The 6,681-nt window shown below is 40.8% G+C and overlaps 1 non-coding gene across 1 annotated transcript; it reads right to left on the bottom strand.

Annotated features, from left to right (window-relative positions):
* Positions 1–6,200: 6,200 nt before the first annotated feature.
* LOC123790617 (U6 spliceosomal RNA) lies at positions 6,201–6,308 on the bottom strand. The gene has a single exon (XR_006779145.1). It is a non-coding gene; the product is annotated as a U6 spliceosomal RNA (small nuclear RNA).
* Positions 6,309–6,681: the final 373 nt, after the last annotated feature.

Here is a 6,681-nt window from a genome sequence, read left to right as displayed (position 1 = left end):
TGGCGTAAGGTGGTATCTCAGTGTGGTTTTGATTTGAATTTCCTTGATGGCTAATGATTTTGAACATTTTTTCATGTGTCTGTTAGCCATTTGTATGTCTTCATTGGAAAAGTGTCTGTTCATATCTTCTGCCCATTTTTTGATTTGTTTATTTGTAGAAACAACTTTTGAAATGGTAACAAAATCTGACTCTGGAATCAGCATAGTTCAGAGGGCACGTGACTGGGACCCAGTTAAGCATGCAGGCGAATAATTTTGACATGCATTCACACCCATGCTCTGCTATACACTGGGGGTGTGACCTTCGTGAGCTTAGGCAAAGTCCCTGATTTTCAGCTTGCTTTCTTTCTTACTGAGTTGTTGGGAGCATGACATAATTATGTATTAAACTTTTAGCACAATAATACATAAAAATACTCCATAAATGCTAGTTACTTTCACTGATAAGTATTTGGGGGATATACATACCATAACATTTTGCATGTAATTTCGGGGCATTCATGGATTTCTCTAAAGTCTATCTACTGGTACACAGAGACTTGATGCCCCTGCGCCCCGATGATACATGATACACAGTACATTCCATGTATAATGTTATTGATCCACCACTCAGTGGGTTGCTTTACAGTGTATTTTTTCTTCTCTGATAATGCGTTCGTGGACTTTTCAGTGTTCTCCTACAACCAACTGAATGTAAAGCCCAAATGTAGCCTAGAAGCCTCTGAGTCTTGGAAATCTGTTCAAACTCAGCCTGGACTCCGGTGACTTAGCCTGTGCTGGTGCATGTCTTTTCCTATGGTGTCATCCTCATCTTTCTCTCTGCTCCGTCTCTGGTTTCTGCTGGCCCTTACACACAGTTTCTGTTGAGCTCTATGACATCCATGAGTAGAACTCAGCCCACTAACAGGTGTTCACATGAAATCTGCGCTGAGCATTTTAGAACCTTGGTGAAGAGTCACACTGCAGAGTGCAAACTTTCACCTTCTTGACTGTCCCATCCCGCTTTCCCTCTTGCTCTCCAGCATATCAGAGAATCTCCTCCTTCACTTCCTACACTCAAAGTCCTCAGCCAGACCTAGGCCTGCCAGGGTGTTACTTTCTATCCCATCCATTCATCAAAAAAATTTTTTTTCAAATAAATATGGCGCCTTTCCTGAAAAGTTGGGTGAAAAATTTTCTTCCTCTCATTTGTATGAATTAATGTCATTCGTGATCAGGATGTCTTATTCTATGTTCCCATTGTTTGGGAGAGTAGTCATCACATAGCAGCTGTTTATCTGTTGGATGAGAGGAAGGGAAAAAGGGAAAAAAGAACAGGAGGAAGGAAGAAAAGAAATCCCCGGGTATGTACTGGATCCAGACTACGATTCCACGACCCAGCTTAGTGATCACTGTTGAAGGTAGCTGTCTTATTGTTACTGCTTATTGTTACCCTTTGTTTCTCTTTCATTCCCACTCAGCAATTGTTTTCCCAAGCTAATTTCTAGGCCTCACGATAGAGTCATACGGTAGTTCTTCCTTTTACTTCCCCCATTAAGTGATCGAAGTTCAGACAACTCGCTCCATAATCCCCTCGCAGGTAATTAGTTGACTCAGGGGGCATCCTCAAGAAGCCAGAAGCATGTGGGCTTTAATTTCCCTTTCTGAGATTCTCTTCTATTAACTTCACCTTTCCTCAGCCAGGGCAAAAATTAATTTATATGTCTCCTTTCTCCGGGCATCATTTGTCCCTCCAACAGCTTGTGGGTTTTTTTTTTTTCTTTCTTTTTTTCTTCTTTGGAATAGACATATTCTCAGTTCTTGTAAATTGAGCAAGAAAAAAAAATTTTTTTAACAGTTCCTCCTGGTGTAGCTTTTCGTTTTTCAGAATGAATTTACTGGGACCTGAAAGCGATCTGCTTTGATTCAGAGCCAGAAATGTGGGGATCTTTATTGTTTTTGGAGACTTCTCCATGGGATCCTGGGAGACATTAGGGTTGGTCCTTACAGACTGAGTACCCTCTGTTGTATTGGGGGGTGGTGGCCCAGATCGAGCAAGTGTTGTGAATTAAACAGAAAAATGGGAAGGAGAGGACTAGAAGCAGCCATGGACAACTCCCTGTTTTTTGTAAGGAAGGAGACTGGTTTCCCCTCAACACAGATACACTCTCTCTGCATCAGCCCCAGCATGTGGCAGAAGAAAATCAAAGATGGATCTGTCGCTTATAAAGTTGGACTAATACATTCAGACAGGTAAAATGGAATTGACTGACCAGACTGCTAGCCTGTTATTTGATCTGGTGAGTCAGATTTACATTTGCACACAGTTTGTGTGCTGTGTGAGTAGGGGGGACAGAAAGGTTCGTTTCTGTATACGAAGTCCTTAGCCACACGTCCATCATGTTGTTAGAAGTCAGAACCAATCTTGGAGTTTATTTAAACTGGTCAGTTGGTTACTTGAATATATACAGGGCTAAGGATAGCACAGCAGCTGACTACCTTAGAGAAGCAAAGGGGAAAGGCTTGAAATATTTGAAAGCGAATCCTCAAAACCTTTGGAAAATACTGGTGGGGAGATGCCTGGCTCATCTTCTATTTATATCAACCTCTATTCTAGATGATAAAGGTTAAGTGTAAAGAAGACTGGGTCTTTGACTCCAAGAGCACTGTGGTCTGGATGGATAGAGAAGCAAATGAGTAATTAAAAATAGATGACGAAATAATATGAATTCTAGCAGTCGAGGAATTAAGGTAAGTTTTCTTAGCAGACTAGCATTAAAATTACACTTGTATTAATTTGGAAAACACTTATGAGAATTTTATACTGAAAGGCAGAATAATCATTGTATACGTATATGTACAATATTTCCTCTCTACCTTCAAGATAAAACTGAACTCCTTCAGGCTGAAGCTCTTAAGACTCCCCGTTACCTGGCCTTGACACATACATCTCCAAAAACATCATCTACTTGTCTTCCAGCACCCCTCCCCACCCCACATCACACCCCAGACTTCTCTAGAACCCTGAGGAACAACCCTACTTCCCCATTCACAACATTTCAGGGTAGGTACATATGAAACAACATGACACAGAGAAGTCGAATTATATTTGCATTTTCCCCAATCATAGAAATAATAAAGTCTCCAGGCTTTTTCATTACTTCACCCCACCCTTGTCTTCTTCATTTTACACCACTCTGGATTGAAAACATGCTTAAACTGGAAAAACGCAAGACGAAGTACTGTAAAGAAAGTTTATCTTTCTTTTTTTTTTTTCCTCTAGGGTTTTGTTTTGCTATGATGTGTGTCTCCCCAGCTTACGTACAGCTGGACATACTTGCTCTCCTTGACTGGCTTCGAGATCAAAGACAAGGTAAGCTCCGAAGATCTGGATGAAGTTTTCACACATTTTAAACCACATTCTGCATTATGCAAGCCTTTTGCACAGGCAGGTGTGAATGTGTGAATGTGGTAAAGGGAACCATACCACAAACCGTAAAGAGAGCAGGAAGATGATCACTGATGGAGATGCTAAAATACAGACCTTGAGTTACAGATTCCTCACCAGCTCTCCAGACCCTCTGTTAGCTGGAACATGAATATGTTACCAAGGAAAGCCCCTCCCTTGTCTTTCATAATCACTTTGTGCTTCCTAAACCACATTGCTTGGGCAGGATTGACACTTGATGCATCACACTGCTGAGTTTCTTAAAGTGAACACGGGGAAAACCATAATGCAACTGTCATTTTAACACTGGGAATTCAGTCAACCTGCAATGCCCAGTGATAAATCTAGAATGTGAGTCAGGGATGCTGATGTTCTCATCTTTCTGTCACTAGCACCAAGCAAGGTATCCAATCTGAAAGAGATTCATCATTCAGTAAGTCAGCCTCACAATTCCTTTTTCAGAAATAATTTACTGGGGTTTGGGAATGAGCCTGCTTTGATTCAGAATAGAATGTTAATGTGGGGTTATGTCTTTGGAAGCCCTTTTCCTGGAATTCTAGGAGAGATTAGGGTTGAACCTTAGGGATGGCAGCATGGTGCCAACGGAAAGGGTCACCCAAATGGCACTGCACTTGTGTGGTGCAAGATGAAGACAATTCTGCTTTCCTGCATTGCCCTCAGGGAGTCAGGAGTCTACTGCCTAAATTTGAATGTTTATTCCAAGAGCCATTTGGGAATGAGGGGTAGGATTTGCAAGGGACATGTACAGTCACATTAGATGATCACCAAATGGCCTTCTAAAAAGTGTGGTCCCATTTTTCTGTGGGGCCTCACATTTGCAGTAAGCGGAGGGCAAGTTTGGGGATTTCTTGGAATATCAGTGGAGAGGTTGAGGACTGCCTCCAAGGTCTTCTTTCCCTGTCCAGTCTCCATGTAGTTTTCTGCCTCTCTGATCAACGAATGCTGAACAGATATTTAGAGAATCTTTGTTTAAATTTATACCAATCACCAGTCCTTCTGTGGAGCCATTATGAATCCAGACCATGCTACGGAGCCCTCTGTGTGTGCCCACCAGCTGCCAGCAGTGGCGCCACCTGCCCCAAAAGGATTCCTCCATGAACTCATCGCTTTGCAGGGAGGCCAACCAACGAAGAGTTCAAGAGTCAGAACAGCCTCAAAGAATTAGGTTTATGATTGTCAAGTTCCCACTGACAGGAACTGGCTGGGGAGGTTACAGGAAGGAGGGGAAAGGGTGGAGAAGCCACATGTCTTAGAGAACCCAGCAAAAGTCTTAATAAATAGATAAGAATCTTGTTCACTTAGCATTTTCAATATTAGAAAGCAAATAGGACCAAAGCAGTGTCTAAGAACTGCATGTTCTTCCCTACTAACAGAAAAGAGATTCCACAAACTGATGTGCGCTCAGCCTTCATGACTGGTGCAGGAGAGCATTAAGATTGGGTTGGGCATCAGCTCAGAAGAGACTAAATGATTCAGCTGGTAAACATCAAAAGAGAATCGATTTCTCCTAAAGTGTCCTCTACAATATTGTCTCTAAAAGGTTAGATTGATTTTAATAATATCCCACTGTCTTGTGAGTTCCTATTCATCCTTCAAAACCCTCCCTAATACCAGTATCACTGACCAAGAAAGCATTCCCTAATCTCCCCCAGTGTAGGGCATCAATTTGCCTTTTCCACACACACATACCATCACTCTTTTTATACTCAGCTGTCAGGTGTTATTTGCAAGTCTGTCTCTCCTGCTGGATAGGAGCTCCCTGAGTCCAGACAGTGGCCTAATTTATTTCTGGGTCCTTGTTTTAACCTATAGTGTGGCACTATAAATGGCATATACCTACTCAACAAAGGAACACACTTCACGTAAGTACACTATTTATTCTGCAACTTCTGGTGGCCATGCATAAACATCCTGGTTTTCTTTCTGGCTGCAGGTCACGGGCTAGTTACTCTCATCTAATGAAATTATTTTGTGGATGAGATCACTGAAATTGAGTAATTCTCTCAAGGCTGTAGGACTTGTTAAATGACCCAGACATTTTTTCTAAGTTTGTGACTAACTTATTTGGTATGAAACCTGACCCACGCTGACATGAGGCTATTTATAGTTTTTAGTTATTCCATTTACTATGAATATTCATATGCCACACTATAAAATATTAGTGCATTTATTGTGTACTGGCCCTTTCTAAAATAAGAAACATTGAAAATTGTCTATTACATCTTGCCCCAAGGAGTTTAGAAAAGGTACCATGTACTTGTACGGTATGATTTCATCAAGAGAACCCATATCATACAGTAAGTGTCCTTTTGTTGTTAGTGCTTATTTCAGCAAAACAACGTCAACAGTCATGTCAAATTGGTGTTAGCCACTTGGCTTGTATTGTTTGTGTTATTCTGTTTGCATTTAATTGTCAATGAATTGTGGGTATAAATGTGTTAGAAACCATATACATTGTACTGTTAATTTCTAATTTTATATTTATAATATCCAGGTACTATGGTAATAAAAGTAACATAAGTGAATAAAAAAATTAAGGAAATCAACTTAAAAAAATTGTATAGTTAAAATTAACTTGAAAAAAAAAACCCTTACATGTCCCCAGGGGGACAGTATAAGTGATTGTATGCATGATTATGTACATATATATGTATATATAGCACTAGCTGTATACATAAATACATAATATGTGCTGTAATAATCATGGCATTATACACACTCAGATTAGGCTTCCTCTTCTCAGAGTCACAGAAATAACTGATTCTTTCACTCACCATGTCCTTTTTCTCCTTGAGCAGAGGCCATGCTAATCTTCTCTGTATCACTCCAATTTTAGTATATGTGCTCCTGAAGGGAGCACACAACTTGTCCTTTTTCTGATCCCACCCCCACTTCTTCAGGGACCACACACGCACACAAAAATTTCGGAGGAACGAATGGAATCAGCCAGCTGACTTGGAATGATGAAGGTCTAGCCATAATCAGAACACTTGTATATTGAATCTCAGCCAGAAGGATGGAAATTTAACAATATTTGTGACATTCAAGATGGTAGTTACATGCAGGGCCCAGACAGATAAAAGAAATAGATGGGGTGCGCAGGCTGTAAGAAAGAAAACTGCAGGGTGATGAGGGATGGCAAATTGAAACTCTTCAGTATCAGAGTGAAAACAGGCAGTGGGGAGACTATGGTAGGGAAGCAGCCAGTCATGGGAATTTGAACTTGAACACCA

This window comes from Ursus americanus, chromosome 5, assembly GCF_024610735.1.
Source record: "Ursus americanus isolate L20-20 chromosome 5, mUrsAme1.1.p, whole genome shotgun sequence".
In the NCBI taxonomy this organism is placed as follows: Eukaryota; Metazoa; Chordata; class Mammalia; order Carnivora; family Ursidae; genus Ursus; species Ursus americanus.
This window is presented reverse-complemented; position numbering and strand designations above follow the sequence as displayed.